The sequence below is a fragment of the Triplophysa rosa genome, linkage group LG14 (assembly GCF_024868665.1).
Source record: "Triplophysa rosa linkage group LG14, Trosa_1v2, whole genome shotgun sequence".
Classification (NCBI taxonomy): domain Eukaryota; kingdom Metazoa; phylum Chordata; class Actinopteri; order Cypriniformes; family Nemacheilidae; genus Triplophysa; species Triplophysa rosa.
The window spans coordinates 12,568,977-12,585,269 of record NC_079903.1 but is presented as its reverse complement, the minus strand read 5'-3'; the positions used below and the strand labels follow the sequence as shown (position 1 = coordinate 12,585,269).

Sequence of the window (16,293 nt, the reverse complement as noted above, 5' to 3'; positions counted from 1 at the left end):
TATGCTCCAAGAGACTTTTCTTAATGATTCGGGGTGTTCTATCAGCCCACCAAATTTGGTGCATGTACGTTTTGCATAGCGGTCTGGGCAGTTCTAGGTGGCGCTAAGCGAGCCACTTTGCCACGCCTAATTTTGAAAAACCCCTATCAGACGTAAATTTTCGCCAGGTCTGATGCGTGTGCAAGTTATTGTGAGTTTTTGAGCACGTTTAGGCCTTCAAATTAGCGATCAAAGAGGGAGAAGAACACAGAAACAATAGGGCTCTGCACGAAGGAGCAAGCCGCAGGCTTGCACTGCAGTGCAGAGCTGCGGCTTAGCACAAGAAAACATTTTTTTAACATTCGTAAGATTCTTATTTGCAACTCAATTGAATGATATGAAAATTCTTGAGACTAATTTAGAAACAACATGCGATCAGACCTCCGGATCAGAACAATACTGGTTTTACGAGCACGACCGCGGTCCAAATTGTGTTCATTAAGGACACTATACTTTAAAACGATAGCTATAAAACATTTCAAACTGACATTACTATGAATCATGCATGACATACGGCATTAATAGAACAGTAAGCACTACATAAGCAACTAAACATGTTCAAAACATCCGGCATTCATGTGCATAACTACAAAAATAATGGATGGTTTTTCCCCCATAGAAGCACATGCTGATATTTTATTGGACGCCATCTGACAATGTGATTTAAAATAATAGCTCATAAAATCAACCTACTCATTTAGGAAATATGACAATTTCCATTGCCAGTCATCTTAAAAACATTAGAAGAACATTAGATTAAATCTTAAACTGACTTCAGCAAATATTTTGCTTTGTGTTGGGTTTACTGTGTCCAAAGACATTTCTCAGCAATTTTTAAAGAAACTAAGTATCTTTAAAGCAAGATTAATATAGTTTACTGAAACTAAAACGATTAAATCATTTCGGTTCATTGAAATCAAATAAATTATCTGCCTAAATATTTTTTGAAAAACTTAACCTAAAAGAAAATGAGAAAAATTGCCTCAGCAACAAACTGAGGTTAAGACACTAAAATAAATAAATTGACAAAAACAATTAAACAAAACTAAAAAAAGAAATTCAACTTATATAGCAAATTAAACAACTTAATAATACAATGGCAAAAGCACATAATTGGCTAAAAATGCTACTAAAATGAACATAAAAATATAAATTATATTAATATAAAACCTATTATTAAAACAAAACTATAATGATTGCATTAAAATTTTGCATGCTTTGTATAAACTGTTTACGAATTTGATTTATGAACATGAACTTCGAATCATATCTATATCTTATATAGCAAAAAAATAATAATAAAATAAATAATAAAATGACAAAAGCATATAACTAAACTGCTAAAATTTAACTAAAATTAACATGAAAAAAAAAAAAAAAGTAAGCTAATTAACCAATAAAATTAATTATTCATTTTTGACCAAAAAATTTAAGATTTTGACGGAACGAGGTGACACTTGTATACTTTTGTCATATTAGCTTTGTGAAAAAAAAAACAATTATGGACATGAGTCATATATGTTAAAGGGTCACAAAAAATAGTCACACTTGTCACAAAAATGACCGACATAGGAAATGAATGAGGAATATGAAAAAATATGAAAACTCAGAGAATCTTTTGGTGGTTCAAACTACAAATCAGCCACTGTGCATAAAAAGTGCACAGCAATCAAGGTGTGACACTCTAAAATATCAAGAGTGCAAAATAGTCACTTGCGCACATACACCCACACACCTACACACAGGAACCTAGAAGTTACACATGCTTTTACTTTTTTTTAATCCAGATGGCACTAATCTGCATTTCAAAGATTGGATTTTAACGGCCTGGTATGTTTTCACCTGAAATAATGCATTCATTGAAAAATGATATTTAAAAAATATTTGACAAAATTGTAAAAAAAAAGAAATGTAAAAACTGTATTGTTTTCAATGGGGAGAAATATGGATAATAATTATAGCATAAATATGAATTAGTACAATAAAATTCTCTCAAAATGCAATACACCAATTTTCTTGAAAAAAAGTTACAGGAGCCAAGTGTGACCCCTAAATGAAGAGGCCCAGTAAACCGAATGAAATAACAATTAATATTATTTAAAGGGTTAAATATATTTATAAAAAAAAAAAAATGAAAACAAAATTATAATGACTTTGTTTTAAAATTGTTTATGAATTATGACAAAACTAACTTTGTCTAACCAAACAAATTTTGTCTAACCAAAAAAACTTTGTCTAACCTAACTTTGTATAAACAAATTGTCTGCATATATTGTAAAAGCCAGCATAGTAACACTTCAGCACTTAAGGACTACCCATCTCCAAACTCTCTTGTTTTTTCATAATGGTCATTTGGTCACCCTAGCGACATCTAAATATTATACAGTGGTATTTCACAGCGGTTTACATTGACATAAGTGTCAAAAATCTGTGTTACTGCATCGCCAAAGTGATGGGTCTTTGTGTGCTCTTTTGCCATCGACAGCGCGTCACTGTGCCCAGTTTGGTTTGGTTAGGGAGGGAGAGAGAGAGAGAGAGAGAGAGAAAAGTCAAAGCATTCTCACAGGACCAAAAAAAGTGGTCTCGGGCCAGATGGCTGCCCTACAGCCCTGGACTCAATACTGGCCCCTTGATAGAGCAGACAGGCCGGTACCCTCTCCAAAAGGCCTGAAAGAAAATACAGGCAGAAAGGACTTGCTTTTCCAAACCTTTAATTACCCAACTGTCTGCTGTTGCCTTTGAATGGTGATCTCTGCCCTCCCCTCCCCTCCCCTCCCCTCCTAAAAGCACACTGAACCCCTAAGACCGTCCAAAACACAGGACACAATCACATGAGAAAGAACAAAACGAGAGGGCAAAGAAAGAGAAAAAAAACATGACAACATGCGCACACAAACACTAATACACACACATAAAGGATATGCAAATGCAAGTCTGGGGGAAAGGCATTAACTAGTATTGGTGCCATCTATTTATATCAGTTGTCTCATTGCGGAGCGAGGAAGGTGTGTGACAACTTCTTTAAGCCCGGCTTAAAAGCGAGACGCAGTCGCGTTTCTTCCAGAAATATGCCACTTACTAAAAGCACAAACGAGACGAAGCTGTCTAAAAACGTTCTAAGAGACGGGAGGTTACATAAATACGCTTCTGTGAAATCCAGACAGCGTGATGTCTTAATAAAGAGCACGGAATATCTATGCGTTAAGAAACAAGCCGATTAAAGCAAGAGCTGAACTCAGCTAATAGTACAACGACCTAAAATGATAGCCTGCCTGTGCTTCAGATTCCGCTGTAAGTAATATTCGGCCATATGGATAAGTATTATCTGTTCAAACGCTTAGATGGTAAAGTAATAGGCACAAGGGGGCATATGGCCAGGTTTAGAAAGCAGAGTGAAACCGAACCGTGTGCTTTTCCGTCTCCACACGCCCAAGGAAAGTCTCCCAACAATGCCGTTGATGAAACAGATACAGCGATCGGCCGAAAAATGCAGCATACCTGATGATGCACGTCGAGAGGAATCTGAGACCCAATAACGCACCACCCTGTGAACGACCTCACCTTCATTGTCTGTCAGGTGTTAAAAGACGCTTTGCAAGAACACAGCGCCAAACTCTCCCTGGTAACTCGGGTTTGAAAGAAAAATGGGACGGATGAAACGAGCTCATAAGTTGTGTTTGTTGTTGTTTGTATTAAACATGCCAAGCCTTGGGAACAGCAGGCAATGTGTGGCTCTCCTTCTCACGACTGAGCATATGGCACTCGAAGCCACACAACACAACAAACAGATGAACACAGCAACACACGAGCGTGATGGCAGGGTGAAATTGTCTTTATATTTGTTTGAGCGGTTGCTTCTGGAGAGAGGTGGTTAAATGAGTAAAGAAGGTAAGTCCAGACATGAGAGAGAGACCAGAGCTGTTGGTTCTGTCAGAACAATGAACAGCTTCATATGGGGAAGACATCTCGTGGCTCGCTCTCTAGGTCTCAACGACAGTCAAGTCGGACGACAAAGAGAACCGTTGTTGTGGCGATGCCAACCTCTGTGCGTCCCTGCGACGGACCTCAACCAGAGGCGATGCCTCATGAGTCACACCTCTAAACTTCCACTTTCTTTAATCACATCATTTCTAGAGTTCTTACCTCAGTGCGTCTCCAAATCTGCGGGGGCGAGTTTCAACACCGAAACGCACACGGCGAATTATGTTTCACACGCGGAGTCTGGCTCACATTTCAGCCACTTCTGCGCGGATCGCTGACCTACGAGGATGTGCTTAAGACAAAACAAACACGTTAAAACGATTCTTGCCTGAAAAAGAAGCGCAGGTCACATCCTGAGTGGGTCTAGTCAATATGTGGTGTATGTTGCTTCAGTCTCAGGTCTCGGGACTAGGAGGGAGGCCAAGGACTAATTGAACAGATAAGATCAAAAGCTGGATGAGAGAATTCTTTAGAGCTGAGAGGCTGAGACGAAACCAAGGGTAATGGGAAAAAAGATGTGACCACTTATGTGACTGTACTGACTGAATATGAAAGAGAAAAGAAACAGAAACGAAAAAGTGATTGAGCACCCAAGCAAAAGAATGACACCTCCATTCTGCACTTACTACATCCTCGTGAATGTAGAGGCTTAGCGAGTCTGATTACAAGCCTAGCCGCTGAAGCAGATCCAAATGCAGGCCACATTCCATCAGCGCTCACGGGACTGCTGTGCCTCCCAAACCGCAAACATACAAAATACTTTCCCGATCCCACAATGTCCTTGTTATGCTTCAGACGAACATGTATACCGCACATGTCTCGACAAACACAGAAATGAAGACAGAGCGACTGCAGTTTAAAGAGGCATTGAAAAGCAAACTGCTCTATTTTAGTATCAGCAGATTTCCCAACAGTGACCCCATCATGCATACTACCTTTCTACAAATAATCGCACATACAGAACCACACACATACAGTGTATTAGGAAAAGGGTCAGAATCATAAACTACACAGTAAAGAAATTTGTTTCTCCCAATTTTTGAAAAGGTTTAGTTAGATTTGTCATTGATTCAGTCATCTTTCGACTTTGAAACTGATTACAGCCTCACAGAAAATCACTTCATACATTTTTAATTCGCATTATTAGCATCCCATGAACAATTTCGAAGCACGTGTCATGTTATGAATATAATATTTCATTTGGCAGACATTTTCATCCAAAGCGACTTACAGCTGAGGAGTTTTCAGTTCAAGTTTCATCAATGTACGTTGTATTGAGAAAAAATACAATAATATCCCATAATACAGTACCATGAATTCTATATTTTCTACATCTTGCTACATCAGAAAAAATTAAGAGACCATTTCAAAATCTGTTTTTCTGATTTTTAAATTTACTATTTATTTAGGTAAAATGATCCTTTTTGTTTCATTCTGTGAACTACTAACAACATTTCAAATAAAAATATTGTTTCTATTTGCATTTATTTGCAGAAAATGAAACCTGGAGAAACTGCAAAGAAAACAAGTTCATATTCACCTTTAAGTCATATTTGCACATGTATTTACGTCTTTGTCATCCTGTCAGTCTTTCACATTGCTGTTGGATGACTTTATGTCACTTGAGGTTTTATTTTATTGAAATTCAACAGACACTGGACTGGAATTGCCACAATACATCTAGAGATGCTGATTAAATGAAAATTTGGAATGCTTTGCAACAGTTTGCTTTGTTTTACAGTACATATTCAACAGGTTTTTACTGTAACATGTTTGCATTATTTTTCTGTTGAAATACACGTTTCCTTTTCACATTTTTACAGTGTACGCTTGAGTTTTAGGTGCAGCAGTAAAATAAAATGATTGTTGTGATTTGTGTTTTTGCATGATGACTGCACTACTAAAATGTCAATGTTAAATAAATAAAAGATTGTAGACTTCATAAGAACTAGTTAAAGGCGGGGTGTCCGATTTCTCTTAGCCGTTGTTGATGTTCAGATCACCAGACAGACACACCCCTACCCCCATCTTTCGCTTTCGTCAGCGCTCGGCTCGGCTAATGTCCGTCCTGTGCACTGTGCACCTTACTGCTGATTGGCTACAAGGTTGTTTTGGTACTCGGCCCGACTCAGTTGTCTAAAGCGTAATTCGTAAATCGGTTACCCCGCCTTTAACTTCACTAACATATTGTAAGCATGCTAAGACCTCTTAGAATGTCTATCTCTCAATTAATTCCCTTTAAAAATCACTGATACAGCTATCAAAGCACTCATTTTACTGAACAATACATGACGTCCATCAAATCACCAACATCATTTCTCTCTGTCGATTCAGTATTTTAAGCACGTTCTCTCTGCCTTCATTTTTAGTAAGAACTATGTCAGTACAATGCAATAGAAATGATGATGATTTAGCCTGTTTATTTGTTGAACACTTGTCAGTTACTCAATAAATGAATAAAATACACCGAAAACCGAACCAAATCAAACACGGACCACACGTACGGCCACGGAAACTCACACAGAGACTAACACAAATACACACATACTCATGTGGGTAAGGTCACTTCATACTTTCTATTAGAGTAACCTGGACTCGCCGCCCCGGGCATCCATTCCAGACTATAATAATCTTGTTTATTAGCAGACGAAATGAAGGACTGTCTGACAGGCATAGCGGCGGTCCACCGGGGTCAAGTGGGGCATTATTTTCTCGGTTTCTTCAGTTTATTTTCACTTTTTCCAATCATTCACCTCTCCCTGTCCTTCATTCTCACCTTCCATTCAACTTCCTCTTCCTTCCACTTTTCTCCCATTTTTTACTATATCCCGCCTTTCCAGTCATCTCTCCCTCCCTCCCTCGTTCACGGTCTGAATGCAGAGGACAGTGAAGGTCAGGCTGCTTAAAATGGAGAGATGGTGGTCTCTCAGCAGCAGTCATTATTGTACAGATACTGCAGAAGCGCACACTCCGAGAAACCAGACTGCAGGGAAACGGGGCTGACGGCTCGCCCGGTGTGCTAATGTGCGGCAACACGGCACACCGTCGGCGTTCTCATCAACATCTCCTGCAGAAAATTAAAGTCAATCCTAAAGAGTGCTGGAGTATATCACAGCTGATCATTCATTGAGATGAACAGTGGAATGGTTGGTCTGGGGTTATTTGTGTGATCGTAAGGCTCGGCTCTGAAATTCATCATCGACGCTTCGCCGTGTAGGATCGCTTGGACTGAGCGTTCTCATAATTATCTTTCAGACACTATTTAGGAGCTCGTTTCGGCGTATCGCTTTATCAGCCTTGGCTTTAGGGATTCATTAAAGGCTCTTGTAATGATGCCGTGTTACGAAAATCACTTCGCCCGGATCCACGGTGCAACGGAGTCTGAATGCAGATGATGTCACGCTGACAAAAGACATTAAACTTAACGTGGCTCTTGTCTCTGTGTGTTTCTCGTTCCCTCCCTCTGTTCGGTTTAGGTATTTCTCATCGATGTAGCTCATAAGTTAGCACATTCAGTTCTCTGTGGAGACACTGGCCGACTTGCCTCGACTAATGGCAGGTGAGGCATAGCAAATGAAGCTAATCAATCATCAGGTGGAGGGGAAACAAGCAGACACTTGAGTTACATACAACTCCATCTGTCCCGCTCTGTAAAACCTGGAGCATTTTAAAGGAACAGTTCACCCAAAATTGAAAATTCTTGTCTTCATTTACTCATCCTCAAGTTGTTCCAAATCTGTCTAAATTTCTTTGTTCTGATGAACACAGAGAAAGATATTTGGAAGAATGCTTGTAACCAAGCAGTTCATGGCCACCATTGACTACCATAGTAGGAAAATTTGCTTTATAAATTTCGTTGTTCTGTTGAACACAAAAGAAGATATTTTGAAGAATGTAGGAAAGCAAACTGTTCTGGGGCAATTTTGACTACCATTGTCATTTTTTCTACTATGGTAGTCAATGGTTGCCAAGAATGGTGCCGCTCTGTCAAAAAGGACAACACATGAATTAATAAATCAAGTCCTCTGTGCCACTGAAAGTACAATCTGTTCCTGGATTAACTTTCTGAACAAAATTTCTGTCAAACAAAGTCTTAACCCACATAACCCTGACCATTAAATAGTCAAAAAATCTGATGGTTGATCATTTTGTTGTCAAAGCACCAAAATCTTATGATACACATTCTCCTAAAATCTGGATTTTATGAATATTTATTGAAGAACACGTCTTCCACAAAATGGCGCAAAGAAGCGATCTAAGAGGAGACGGCATTGTTCTCTTGACTTCTTTAACTCATGTTTCATGTTACTTTCCTCGCAAGGGGAAGAAGGTTGAATTGCGCTCAAGTTCAGACCAAGCATTCAATCGCAGTGCAAAAACAGCATAATTGACATCTAACAGCTTCAGGATTCAGAAGGGGGAAATAAGATTTTACAGCAAATCCACCATGCTCTTATTTATTTTAAGATTCCACAGCTCACAGACAAAAGCAAACCTTTTATAATGATCCAAAGGTATCTTTTTAATATGACTTTGAATTTGTTCGATGATTTACAGATGGAAGAGATTAGTCTGTCATTAACACACAAATGGATTGTAATATTTGGAGAAATAGCTCTCTGTTTCTCATCAAACGCTCCGCACACCTTGGCAGCCTCCAGGCGGAGAGGAGACTGTCTGTGCTAGCGAGTGGCTCGGCTCTCCGCGTTGACCTCTTGACCCTGCCGCAATTAAACTAAGCCTCTCTGAGTCTTTCCTCTTCCCTCACTCATCAAGAGAAGCTCCCGACTGAAGGTCAGCCCACGAGCTGCTGTTTTCTGAATGAGTGCACTGGGCTTGTGGCGCGGATGAGAGCAGCCGTGTGACAATGTCTGGGATTAGTTCTCTTTAAGTTTGACATTTCGAGTAATTAAACAGTATTTAATGACCTCAGTGAGAGGAGATGGTCTATTTAATCTAATTTAGTATTATTGTCACACCCGTTTATTTCACCACTTTAATACAGTAACTTGAAAAGCAACATTTTGAGCGCATTGTGCTTCTGCCTCTCACAGCGTTGCTTTGGTTTGCATCTAATTAAATATGCCATCCGGGTCATTCCTGTTATGCGGTACCTTTTTTCAGCTTCGCAGTTTTAGAAAAAGAAATATGCCGGTGTTGTTTTAGGGGAATATTTTTATTAAAGGGTATACGAGGCTTTTTAAAATATACTTCGGTCAAGGCTTTTAAACTGCATCCATTAAAACTTAATAAATAATATAATTTCATTATAATTAAAGAATTAACAGAACGTTAACAGCACCAACAGAAAAAATATTTTTTTAGAACTTGATCATGAAACGACTGAACTTGCACAGGATGGGAAAATCTGAACTACACTGAACTAAATGATTGCCAATTGAAACAATATTGCCAAGATAACATTTAGAAAAAAATGAATCTTTTTTTATTAAATGAAGATGTACTTCATAATAAGATGACCCCTCGAACATGCACTTTTTGCTGGTGATGTTTTTGCACAGAGAGCTACAGCTAACATACAGTTCACATAGATTTCCTGTCTTTGGTTTGTCAAGACTTAAATACATTAAAGGTCTAAAATGTGCATGTCCGAATATAGGAGTGTGTGTGCGTGTGTTGGGTCGCTGCTGTATTTTAAGGCTGATGAGCAGAGAATTAAAACAGTGGCATGTAAACGCAGTTTTTTATGTTCTCCATGTGCCAGATATTTCTTTACACATTCAGCTACTAATGCAATAACACATTATTGATGTCTGACCATATCTGAAATGAATAAGCAGCAAAAAAGCCTCTACTTACAGTAGAACTGAGTATTGGCGAACCCGTGGACACTCAGACGGCGAGGAAATATCAATTTCATCCTGCAAACAAATCAAAACAAAATATTACTCCTGTATGAAACAAACCAACTGCCTTAACCCTATACAATAGATTTATATTTCTTACATGTAAATGTGTTTTCTGTGCATCTGAGTTTTACTTTCATTTGTAAATATTTTGCTTTTCCTTAATGCACATGTGATTTTATGACAGGGCTGTTGAACTCATACTAGAGGTAAGTGAAGTCTTGAGAGGGTTCTTGTACCGGAGCTGTTGCAGTCGCTTTCCAGTGTGCCAACTGCCCCTAAACAGGCCTTCAGCGTACACCGCAGTACCCACCAAGAATGCAAGCCTTTATTGTTATCATTATCTATACTGTTATTCCCCTTTGCCAGGGAAAACACATTCCCACCCATTCCCGGCCTGTGCTCTGTTGGGTAAAAGCTGGAATCCTTCAAAGAGAAATTTTTCCTTTACCATCCACTTTTCAGACAAGCAGCCAATTCTGGGCATGCAGTCAAATAACAAGAACAAAAACAATTCTCCGACACACACATTCTTTCTGCACACATTAGCTCACAGTTTTCCTTTATTGCACTTCAATATCTGGTTGGCTTTTTTAACAGGTAATAGCCTTAATTATGACTCTGCGTTCCAGGTGATGGCAAAGCAAGCAAAGAGCTATTAGAGTGGCTCGGATGCCTATTAAACAACATGCATCCAGGCAGGCTACTGTGTCTCCCAGCCTACCTGTGCGCAGCAGGCATGAAAGCAACCTCTTAGTGTAATTTTCCTCTGTGTTAAGGGCATTAGCTCGGCATGGCACAGTAAGCTGCTCTCGGTCCGATCCCGTTTGACTGCGAGCCGTGAGAAATAAGTAACAACAAGCTTTGCCAAATCTGACCGCCTTATAAATGAGTGGCTTATATTTTAACGTGCATACAAAACCAATTAAAGATTGCAGAGAGAGGAAATTAACACATAAATAGAAAAGGACACACTGGTGATTAAACACGTTTTCCACAAAGTACGGTTTAATGTAACAATGAACTTTGGGCATGGCGTTTGCAGATATACTATAAATACATGCATACACAATACACTTTCCAATCAAAGACACATTTCCAACTCATGCAAATACTTTGATAATTCATGCTGTTAAAATATAAACCACACTCTTACTGAAAAAAACAATGCATGTTGGTTCCTTAGATTTTTTTGCTCATGTAATAGTAATACTATCTTTCCCTCTTTATACATTTCCTCTGATAGTTATCTTTCAAAGCAAAAGCATTATGATTAGAATTACACTAATGGCCATGATCCATGTTTCATTTATCTAAAAAAACGTCAGACAAGCCTTCCAAAAATTGCAGAGTGTAAAAACAAGGTTTGAAATATCTGCTATTTTATTGAAAGAATTTAACATGTAACACTTTATCTGTATAAAAATGTGCCCGTAAATGTTTATTCACACCTAAATAAGAAAAAATCATTTGGCACATTGTTCGACATTCATTGAAGGCTTAAGTTCTTCAAACTGAAAACAAAACTAAAAACGTAATATTACTCAGGATTCAGGATTTATTTCTAATATCTGATGTAAACGTATTACCATAGGACGTCTGTGATTTCATGTACCGATCTGGGGTGCGTTTCCCATACTACATACTAACTTTCTGGTTAACCACCATAGTACGATGCATCGTTTGAGAAACTAACTAGCTACCAGTGTTGGGTGTAACTAGTTACTAAGTAATTAGTTACAGTAATTTCAGTATTTTTCCATTGAAAAAGTAAAGTAAGGGATTATTCAAAATTTTTCTGTAATTTAATTACAGTTACTTCTGATGAAATTAAACTAAATACTTTCTGTAATATATGTGTGTGCAATAGTGGAATTGAGATCAAAATTCAAAGTCTAACTTTAAAATCCATGCTTGTATGTATAATTCTCACATTTGTAATACTTTGGCCAGTTGATAATACTACTTTATGTAATTTTATATTATTTATTTGAATGAATTAAAAGAGCTGTATCATGTCTATACTTGAATCACTTAACTAATCAAGGTTGATATAAGACAGAGGTCTGCAAGTAAGTTTGGCATCAGGCCAAAAAAACTAATTCACAGCTAGATGGCGGGATGGCGGGATAAAGGCGGGATATCAAAGGATAATTTAAGAAATTAATTGATGAAAAATGCAACTACAATAGCCTACTTTTAAAAACATAGTTATTATATAATTATATATAATTACATAATAGTTATATAATTATTTAACGTAGCCTATTTTTTACACTCCTCACGTATTAAACTGCATTTTTTTGCCTGCTGGGGGTACGCTATTATGTCGTGTGCAGAGTGATGTTAACATTTAAGCTAGCTAGATGGTGAGAGAAAATGGCACTATCAAAGAGTCTAAAGAGGAAAGTTGACAGCGAAAATAGGGCATACAAAGAGGAATGGAAAGACAACTATGCATTCATCCTACCTAGTTTTGTGAATGCAAAGCCGGTGTGTCTTATCTGCAACGAAGTTGTCACTGTGTGCAAAGAATATAATATTAGACGGCACCACGAGACGAAGCATGGCACCACAAAAGCAAGGGAAGCTGAATTTGCTTTGTTATTGTTCACGTGTTGGTACTGAGGCCCCGCGTTTTAGCAAACGTTTCAATGCTTCACTGTTAGTTTTTTCATACCCCATATTTCATGACGGCTATTTTAGGAGTGTGTCTAGTGATCGACAGACTCCTTAGAATATCTTTCAGAACTTTTCAAATTAAAAGCTCTCAATTCATTCCAAAATAAAACATCGCTGCAAAAACTTTCTCGTACTTTTATTTTGAAGGCAAATTCACTAAAGACGTGATTGTGACAGATCTATTTCAGAACCAGCTGCGGGCAAAATAATCAAAATAACGCTGCTGGCGCGGGCCAGATATTATTGCTGGCGGGCCAGTTTTGGCGGGCCTGATATAGGATACAGAAAGTAATTAGTAATAAGTAATTAAATATTTTTTGGAGAGAGTAATTTGTACAGTAATCTAATTACACTATTGAATATATAAAATTTTATAGAATATATAGAATTTCATAGTAAGTTGCCCAACACTGCTATCTCACGACTGTTTTCTTGTTTCCCGAAAACATAGTAACTTTGTCGCTCATCTGTCGTTTGAACCACATTGGTTCAACAACATACAGTAGTTGCTGACATCACAAAGGTGGTGGAGTAATACCGTCTTCTAATTAATCTGTTCAGAATGATTCAATGTCATATTATTGCTGTAAATAATGTACGTTGCAGCTTAAAACTATTTTTGTGATCGTATTTTTGCTCTCTGTTGCTCTATTTCATGATACAATTCATTCATAAGTTTCCTCCTACGTCACTCAACTCAACTTTATTTATATAGCGCTTTTTACAATTTTCATTGTTACAAAGCAGCTGTACATAAGGCATATTGACTATAAGCAAACCAATTAAAGTTGTACCTGCAAAAACAAGAAAAAGGTGAAAACAAAGACAGACAGACATACCCACATACAAAACACTCCACACACAATATGCACACGTACTAACACACAGACACACACACACGGACGCGCACGCACACACACAAGTACGTGCACACACAAAGACACACACGCACGCGTGCACACACAAAGACACGCACGCACACATGCACATGCACACACGCACACGCACAGTGAGAGCACACATTTAAGATAAAGAAGAGAGAAGCACAGGTCAAATATAACAGACTATACATTTCTATATGCAATATTAATTAAGTAAAACTTTAAAATTCTAAAGCAGCCCCCCTGGCCAGGCAGATGCAAAACAGTATGCAAACGGTGGCGAGGAACCCAAAACTCTAATCGAGAAAAAAAAAACTCAGGAGAACCCAGGCCCAACCAGGGGATTCCAGTTCCCCTCTGGCAAAAGCTGCTGCCTCTGCACAAGCTCCAGAGAGCTTGCACAAGGCTAAATAAAATAAATAAACCTACTAATAAGGTAAATTATAGTTTAAGATTATCATTAATAATCTAATAGCATTTGAAATTTTGTGGTGAGGACGTGTAAGGTCACCGCGTCCTTCTTTATCCAGCTCTATCATCTCAGCTCTTGTCAGGTCTCCGCTCTACAAACAGGTCAGGCCTGGTAACCTTGGAACAATGAGACAAGACTGGCTGAGAGTAGAGTACTGTTCTGCACTCTTTGATGCACATCAGTTGTGTTTTTGGTTCCGGTTGATCTAACTAGTGCAGCCTAAACCCTCAGAGGATTTATATTATGGAAGTGTAGTGTATGCAAGATTAAAAATATGCGTCTTTAGTCTAGATTTAAACTGACAGTGTGTCTGCCTCCTGGACAGTGCAGGGAAGACTATTCCAAAGTTTAGGTGCTAGATAGGAGAAGGATCTACCACCTGCACTTGATTTTGAAATTCTAGGTATTACCAACTGACAGGACGCCTGAGAGCGTAATGCACGTGAAGGGCTGTAATACAAGAGGAGTTCACTCAAGTACTGAGGAGCTAAACCATGTAGGGCTTTATAGGTAATAAGCAAGATTTTAAAGTTAACGCGATGCTTTATAGGTAACCAGTGCAAGGTTGACAGAACTGGGCTAATATGTTTATACTTATATATTGTACATGTAAGAACTCGAGCTGCCGCGTTTTGGACCAGTTGGAGTTTTTGTAATAAGCCTGCAGGGCAACCACCTAACAATGCACTACAGTAATCTAGTCTTGATGTCATGAATGCATGAATTAACTTCTCTGCATCTGACATTGACAGCATATGACGTTGAGTGACAAATTGTCACTCTGCCCAGGGATTCCCCAGGGTCCTAGTACATGTTGAATCAAGCGCATACCCCCTATTCAAAAAACAGTGCTTCTATTTTAAAAAGATGTCAAATTGAATTTGTATATATTTAGAATGATGGCTATAGAATGCACTGCATGTTGTTTGCTTACTTTGCTTAAAAGCATGATGCATGTAAGTCTACATGCCATAATATCAAGGATATGCTTCTAACCACATCTCTAGACCTGTAGTTCCAACCACGCAACTTTGCAATGCTGCTTGCAATTGATCGTTGGAATGATGGTTTCGGGAAATACTTAAATCGTTGAACTATGCTGGAACGACAGATCTTGCGACCATAATTGGCTAACTATGCTTATGGGAAACGCACCCCTGGATAGGATATGACCTCTGTAGTAATTACTAAGGTGACACTCAGGGAGTTACGAAGGGTAATGTGCTCTAAAAAACCCAAGACTTCAATGTGTAATTAACCACCATTATATTTATCACTTTATGTCTATAATTTAGAAAAAGGAATTAATTACAGTGAGGATCATACGTTGCTACTACAGTGGCCAACCTAAGAAGTTTGCAGAATTTGACTCGGCTTATTGATTTCATCTTCTTTTTAGAGATCAGATAAAGATGCCAGCAGAATTTGAACCATCAACCGCTACACCCAGAAAAATGCAGAAAAGGTGCCAAAATAAAGGAGTACTAGGCAGTGTAACAAGGTATTTTGCTTAAATGTGGTTTTAATACGATTCTCCCCCTAATAAATGGAAAAGGAAATGTTTTTAGAAAATACAATAACCTGCAGCCACAGACACCCCTATACCCAGCCCGGGACCGATTTCTCAAAGGACCCCCAGTAAGCTGTAAAAAATATGATCAAAATGTGCTCCATAATTTCGATCTACGGCTTGGCAGAAAAACAGTCGTGTTTGTATTAAATCAGATTAAATCTATAAAACTGTAAAACACATTGACACATGTAGAGAACATCCTCGTCGTCCTCCTGGAGTCTTGCAGTAAGTATTTTACTGTATTACATTTATGCATTTGTCAGACTTGTATTAAGCATGTACAGTGTGTGGCATTAACATTCTTTCTGGTATTGTGCGGTTCTTTGTGACAGTAACTGGGCGTCATCCGTCCCTGCTGCAGTGCTTGCTCTTGCTCGCCCTGTCTCACTCTGCAGTCATCAGCAGCCCATGAGAGATGGCAGTGTGAAAATGGGATTTTTTTGGAGTGTGTCCTTAAATGACCCAATGTCCCATTTGCCTCCCTCCTTCTTTCTCTCCAGGCTGTTTCGTTTCGTTCTCTTGAATCATCCTTCACGCTCCCTTGCTCCAATGTTTTTGGCTCCCTTTGGCCTGAACTCTTTCCCTTACACTTTCTCTCTCTGTCTGACTGTCTGCTAGATCCGTGCAATTTATTGAAAATATTAGCAATGACTTTATATACATATATATACATATTTTGTTCAAATAAACACTATTTATAAAATATTCTTGAGATACTTTTTATAGTGGTCCATACTGTATAAATGAAATAATGAAATATTCTTCTTTCATTTATAGAAAAACAGTATGGAAAAACGT

General features: G+C 38.3%; 1 protein-coding gene across 5 annotated transcripts in view; it reads right to left on the bottom strand.

Moving 5' to 3' along the window:
• Positions 1-16,293, bottom strand: part of ubash3bb (ubiquitin associated and SH3 domain containing Bb) — a 112,419-nt gene that overhangs the window by 36,023 nt on the left and 60,103 nt on the right. For all 5 annotated transcript variants that reach the window (XR_008964238.1, XR_008964236.1, XR_008964235.1 and 2 more), the window contains one exon: positions 9,841-9,902. The gene's annotated coding sequence lies outside the window, so the exon portion shown is untranslated. The remainder of the gene's footprint in view (positions 1-9,840; positions 9,903-16,293) is intronic.